At 34.1% G+C, this 5,948-nt stretch overlaps 1 long non-coding RNA gene across 1 annotated transcript; it reads left to right on the top strand.

The window, feature by feature from the left end:
* Positions 1 to 987: 987 nt before the first annotated feature.
* On the top strand, positions 988 to 4,119 carry LOC146952997 (uncharacterized). The gene is made up of 4 exons (XR_015007979.1): positions 988 to 1,349; positions 2,812 to 3,188; positions 3,307 to 3,424; positions 3,683 to 4,119. It is a non-coding gene; the product is annotated as an uncharacterized LOC146952997 (long non-coding RNA).
* Positions 4,120 to 5,948: the final 1,829 nt, after the last annotated feature.

Genomic DNA, 5,948 nt, shown 5'->3' with positions numbered 1-5,948 from the left:
TCCAAATCCAGTACCAATCAGAGTTCGTTACAAACTCCAATCAGCTCCAGAAGAATACATAAGCCAGAAGTGCGAAAGAACAAGAACACGAAAGCCAGAAGTGCGAAAGAACAAGAACACGAAAGCCAGAAGTGCGAAAGATCAAGAACACGAAAGCATCACTTCACAAGATTCGAAGAATCCTTGAAGTTCTTCCTTCGTTTTGTCTCAAACATCCGAATCCAGCTCAAGGTAAATTCGTTTCCTATCCTCCTGTGTTCATGTGCAAGTTTTTGTCCGAATGTTTTTTGTAGATCTAGGGTTATTAAGCTTTAGTATGCGAAAATCAAGGCCAGAAGTAGAGAGAGGAGGGATAGACGATCGTTTTGGTACAAAAAGTTTCGAAAAAATGCAAGAAAAAGTCTCCGGTACGGCGGCGCTCCGAGCAACCACCGTACCGGAAGACGTTTCCGATCGTCTTCTCCGTTAAGCTCATTTTCAGAGCTTCTCTCTCTAGGATCATGTTAGAGAGAGAAGTGGTTTAAGTTATGAGTGCATATGGCTTCCGTTTGGCTTTTATACCCCACCTTAATTCAGTACATGCTCGCTTATGCCACTACAAGAAAGTTGCTATTTAGCTTCAATTTTTTTAGCTTCAGACCATTTCTGATGCTAATATTGTCTGTTGGTGTCCATTTAGCATCCACAAATTCTGATGCAAATGCGTTTTTTTCAATTCCTTTTTTATATGAAATCAAGCTTCAGTCAAATGGACGCTATTTGTTGACGCTATATTTTTTAACCAAATTTTACTAATAGCATCCACAAAGTCTGATGCTAAATTTTTTATTTTACAAATAGCATCTACAATGTCTGATGCTAAAAAATTTACTCATTTTTTATTTATCTTTTCTTTGTTACTATTATTTTTGTCAATTTTGGTTTCCCACAAATTTTTTCACTCTTCCCACACTTTCCCTAAATATCTCAAAACACCTTGTAAAAAAAAAAACCCAAAACACTTTCCCAAAAACACAAACGCGATTTCTTTTTTCCTCTCAAACCATGAAACGCAGAATCACTTCTCACCGTCACCATGAATCACGATTTCTTCTCCAATCACTCATAATCACTTCTCAAAATGTTTTCCAAACCTAAAATTCCCAATTTGTGTTGTTCCTAAACCTAACAAAATCAATCCCAAAATTGTTCTTAAACCCTAATCGCTCCAAATCTGCGAAGATTTTGTTGTTTCTGTTGTTTTCGTACTTTTCATCTTCGATCTCGCCGTTGCTGACTTCAAGCTATTTTCTGTTCGATTCCTCAAATCTGATGCGAAGCTTTGCTCTGTTCAATTTCTTCTCAAACTGGTATACTTCTTTTCTCTTTCAACTGTCCACTTCTCTTATGTTTTAGATATGTGAAGATGTTTTAATGGTCTGTGATTTCTAAAGATGTTTGCTATTATAGTTTGTTTATTGTTTGGTTAATTTGCATATTTTATTATTTTGTAATTTTATTTGATTAATTCTAGCTAAATGAACCGATTGTTTTTTCTGAAATTATAGATCTGTTGAATTTTTTTACTAAATAATTTAATTTTGTTTGAAAAGTTATGAGCTTATATGGATCTGTTTATATAATACTGTAATTTTAATTGTTTCTCGTTCATTTGATTAAAAGGGTCTTCAAGATTTTGAGCTAGTTTTTTATTGTTGATGTATAAAACAGTTACTTTTTGTAACTATTTTAAGGCATTTTGTTTGTGAATGGGTTTGGTGGTTTGTGATTATTATATAACTAGATTAGATGTTGAAGTGCTTATGATATAAGTGTTTATAAATAACCTATTTCTATAACTAAAATAAAATAAAGTCAAATGGCTCCCGTTACAATCTAAACAAATTAGATTCAAAACAAAAACTCAATATGAGTCCTCTATTCTAATTACTCTGATTTTCTTTGGTCCACTGACATTTCAAATAAAAGGTGTCTTTGATGTTTTGTGTGTAATGTGACATCGACATATGTGGTTACATTCAATTGTTACGTTTTTTTTAAATTATTATTGGAGTTTGTGCGTCCGTGTTTGTATCGATGCGTCATGGACAATACTTGTACCCTTTTTTTACTATCACAAAACCAAGTCCATTTTGATAAAAGGCATTTTTTTCCTTTATTCAGTACACTTCTAATTTTATTTTTATTTTGCATCTGAAACTTTGTTTGATTAACTTTTAAGAACCTTTCTTTTGTTTTTGATTAACTTTTAAGACCTTCTCTTTTGTTGAAAAAGCCAAGATTAAATTGAATTAAAATAAGAGGCATAAGAAATGCCTTAAATAAGACCTTCTCTTTGGTTTTATTTTTCAAAATTAGCGGCTGTCCTGTTTTCTGTTTAGGTGGACAGTAGCAACCTGTTATGGCTTTTGGTTTTATGGGAGTATGCATTTGTTGTTAAGCATTCGGTGCTCTATCATGTTGATTTTTTTTGGGTTTTTAGATGACTTTGTTAGTGTGCCCTTGGTATATTGTGGGGGTGGAGGTGTGGGCGCTTACTAAAATTCACGGTGGCCAGGGGATAAAATATTGAATCGATGTGGGATCGGCCTTTCCCGCGTCAAAGTTAGAGTACCCAGGTCATTCTCTTCTTTATCAAGTCAAACAAATCTGAGTAGAATACATAGCAATTGTTGTAGCAGATACTTTTGTAGCCTATCTTCAAACCTCTTTTACAAGAGCCTATCTTGAAACTTGAAAGTTGCTTCAAGCTCAATTTGTTTACCACTTTGCAGTAGCTTAAGTTTCTTTCTGATCATGTTTTCCTTGTAGACATGGATCGAAGATTTATGTATGATGCGGTAAATATTCATAGGCTGGGTTTGAAAGACTTAGTGACTCCTAGAGAGGTCAATTTGCACTTATACAGGGACAGGTTTATGCCAAACAGCAGAGGATGAAATTCCTTATCAATGCGATGATATGTCACTGTACTACCCATCATCACACATGACTTACTACATGGTTTAGCTGATGAAGCACTAATTGAAGAGGTTGAGGAGGTTATTGTCCCAATTGTTCAAGTTGGTAACTCAGAAGATGAGGAGGAGGAAGAGGAGCAGGAGGACAATGACGGGGAGGATGGGGATAATGCAGAGGAAGATGAAGATGAAGAATATGATGAATATGAATATATGGACTAACTTCTAGTAATGTTCAAGATTTCAGTCTCTTATTTCTTATTAGTAATGTATTGTTAATGAGAAGTTCTAGTAATGTTACAATTTTGGGCAGTTCTTATTTATAATTTACTTTTTTTTGTTGTAGATTTACTGCTAGCAAAGATGCTGCTCATGCAATTAGGTTGGCTATTAGGCTTCAATTTCGGGAAATTTATGAGTGTTGGGAAAATGTTCCTCAAGATCAATGGTTTGCAACACTTTCGGTAAGGATATAAAAGAATTATCTTGCCTCTATTCATTGTGCAACACTGTTTTTCTGGTTTTTTACATGTGAGCCCTGTTGTGGCTGGGTTTATGTGGTTGAAAATTGTGGTGATTTGTAAACCTGTTGTATTGTTGGGCTTAGGAGGGGTGCAGCAGATTTTTGTTACTGTTTGCCTTTGTAATCTTTTCCTATTTGTTTCTTATCTGCGAGAAGTTTGTGATCCTTACACTTTTCCGACGTGAATGATATTTTTCAGCATCACAACATTTGGAGAACCAATTCTCAACTGCAATGGAAGAATTTAGGAAATGCATGGAAGCTCTAGACAATCAATCAGGCGGTGGCTCTTGTAGTACGACTCGACCTCATCACACTCCTCAACATCCACATTATGATCCTGCTCTTGATGATCAATCTTTTGGATGACCTCTGTTCTCTTTCAATTGGTGACATGTTATGTTTTGGGCTTTAGGTTATGTTTAATTTCTACTAATTTTAAGGTGAAGACTTAAGCATATGCCAAACATTTTTGGATAACCAAAACTAGTGACACATAGGTTATGTTTTGGCGCTTTACTATAACATTTAGTTTCTACTAACTTGATGTTTAAGACTTCAATATATGTGTAGTTCTTTATCATTAAACTTGAGTATCAATATTTAATTTGATCGTTATTTTGTTGGATGCCTCAACTTCTAAGTGTTAATTTAATTTGTTATTATTAAATCTTAAAAATTATTGTGTAAGCCTAGTTGGTGGTCGTTAACCAACAAAAATAATAACATACACTCAGGTGGATTAGCATCAGTGAACAAGATGTTAATGTGGATGCTATTATTTAGAAAATTATCAAATTAGCATCTGCATTTATTTGACAGTGTTGATGCTAAATTTTGTTAATTAGATTTAATTTTAGCATCAACACTGTGTTGATGCTAAATTTAGCATCAACGTTTGTAGATGCTAAAGTTGCGTCTGCATTTATATATACATTTTTCATACCCATTTAGCCTCAAATTTAGCATCCACGTTTGTAGATGCTATTTTAGCGTCAGTTGGATGCTAGTGTTTAGCTTCAAGGCTTTTACTGTCGTCACTTTTGTGGATGCTATTCTGATGCTAAAAGGTATTAGCGTCTACTTTTTACCTATTTTTCAGCTGATGCTAAAACCCATTTTTCTTGTAGTGTGCTAATGCCATGCGCCCTAGGCCTTCCTGATGTTTGGATCTTGGATCTGATCCAACTGGATCGATCCAACGATCCCTAGGCCTCTTGTGAACCCGTTTTCCAACCTGAACTGGGCCTGGGTTTGATTTGTCTGCCTAATTCATTTCCTTGCAATTTTTCTTGCTAGATATACACTGTTCAGTGCTGTTTACACCACGTTTTTTGCCAAAGACCTTCAAAAAATTCCTAAAAAATTTCCTAATGCTTTTCTTGATATTTTTGTTGATTCTTGGTGATTTTTACCTGTTAATATTGGCTGGAAAATATTGGTGAAAATGTTGATTTCTTGATTAGTTTAGCACTTTTAATTTTGTTAAAATCTTGATAAAAATTCCAAAAATGGTGTGAAAGTTCTTGTGATTGTTGTTGATGCTTGAGCCTTGTTTCTTGTGTTATTTTAGCATGTTAGAGGCTGTTAAAAATGTATATGGTGTTTCTCATTAGTATTTTCACTTGGTTGGTTAGTCTTTTTTGTGGATTTTTACTATGTTCTTGATTCTAATACTTTGATATATGATGGTGCTACTTGATGTGTGATTCCATGATATATATGCTCTTGAAATTGTGGTTATTCTACTGTTTGATGTGCTGATTTGTGATTTACTTGTGTTACAAGTTATGTAAATAGCTCTATGTGGAATTAAAGTGCAAAATAGGCCTAAAAATGCTTCATAATTGCTTAGTTTAATGCTTCTCTCTAATCCTCATGGTTAAAGTTGAAATGGAACCTCTAAAGTTGATTGAAATATGAGGGTTAGGAGTTATGTGTTGGCTTTGCTTTTGTGGTCAAATTTTAGGTATATTTTACCTTTGTTTTGATGTATTTTGAAGTTTTTGTGATGTTTACTTGCTTACATTTTTTCACCATATTACACCATGTGCTACTAACCTTTTCATTTCATCTTTCATATTCACCATAAGCATCATCATTTCATCCCATTTTTCATTTCTATTCTTCTTGCAATATGATTTGTACCAAAGTTAGAATGTAAACATTTAGGAGCTTTTTGTAATATTTTTACTTTCATGTTTTTATTTTTCTTGGCAAAGAGGCCATAGAATGTATCTAGGGTATGATGTAAAGGACAATGGACTCTAATGATGTACACCGACACAAGCACCGACACATGCACACACACCACTTTAGATAAGTAGCTAGAATATGCATGTTTAGATGTATGTTTAGGATTGTATGTTTAGATGAATGCCTAGGATCCATACTTAGAGAAAACCAATTTTCCAAACAAATGTGAACAACTTCACTCAAAGCTTTTCCAAATAAACCTTGGGATC

Source organism: Medicago sativa, chromosome 1 (genome assembly GCF_051527215.1).
Source record: "Medicago sativa cultivar Bolivia chromosome 1, Bolivia_mono, whole genome shotgun sequence".
Classification (NCBI taxonomy): domain Eukaryota; kingdom Viridiplantae; phylum Streptophyta; class Magnoliopsida; order Fabales; family Fabaceae; genus Medicago; species Medicago sativa.
Note: the sequence above shows the minus strand (reverse complement) of the source record. Positions and strands in the feature narration are given on the sequence as shown.